At 40.4% G+C, this 332-nt stretch overlaps 1 non-coding gene across 1 annotated transcript; it reads right to left on the bottom strand.

The window, feature by feature from the left end:
• Positions 1-224: 224 nt before the first annotated feature.
• On the bottom strand, positions 225-332 carry LOC148571881 (small nucleolar RNA R71). Its single transcript, XR_015907887.1, has one exon. It is a non-coding gene; the product is annotated as a small nucleolar RNA R71 (small nucleolar RNA).

Here is a 332-nt window from a genome sequence, read left to right as displayed (position 1 = left end):
CATCAGAAGACCCTTTTCAGTTCTTAACTGAATTCTTATAGATCTGTGATACTGTTAAGACCAATGGGGTTGATTTTGAGGTCTACAGGCTTATGCTTTTCCCATTTGCTGTAAGAGATAGAGCTAGAATATGGTTGGACTCTCAACCTAAAGACAGCCTGAACTCTTGGGATAAGCTGGTCATGGCTTTCTTAGCCAATTTCTTTCCTCCTCAAAAGCTTAGCAAGCTTAGAGTGGATGTTCAAACCTTCAAACAGAAAGAAGGTGAATCCCTCTATGAAGCTTGGGAGAGATATAAGCAACTGACCAAAAAGTGTCCTTCTAACATGCTT

The sequence above is a fragment of the Arachis ipaensis genome, chromosome B3, assembly GCF_059453495.1.
Source record: "Arachis ipaensis isolate K30076 ecotype BB chromosome B3, ASM5945349v1, whole genome shotgun sequence".
NCBI lineage: Eukaryota > Viridiplantae > Streptophyta > Magnoliopsida > Fabales > Fabaceae > Arachis > Arachis ipaensis.
Note: the sequence above shows the minus strand (reverse complement) of the source record. Positions and strands in the feature narration are given on the sequence as shown.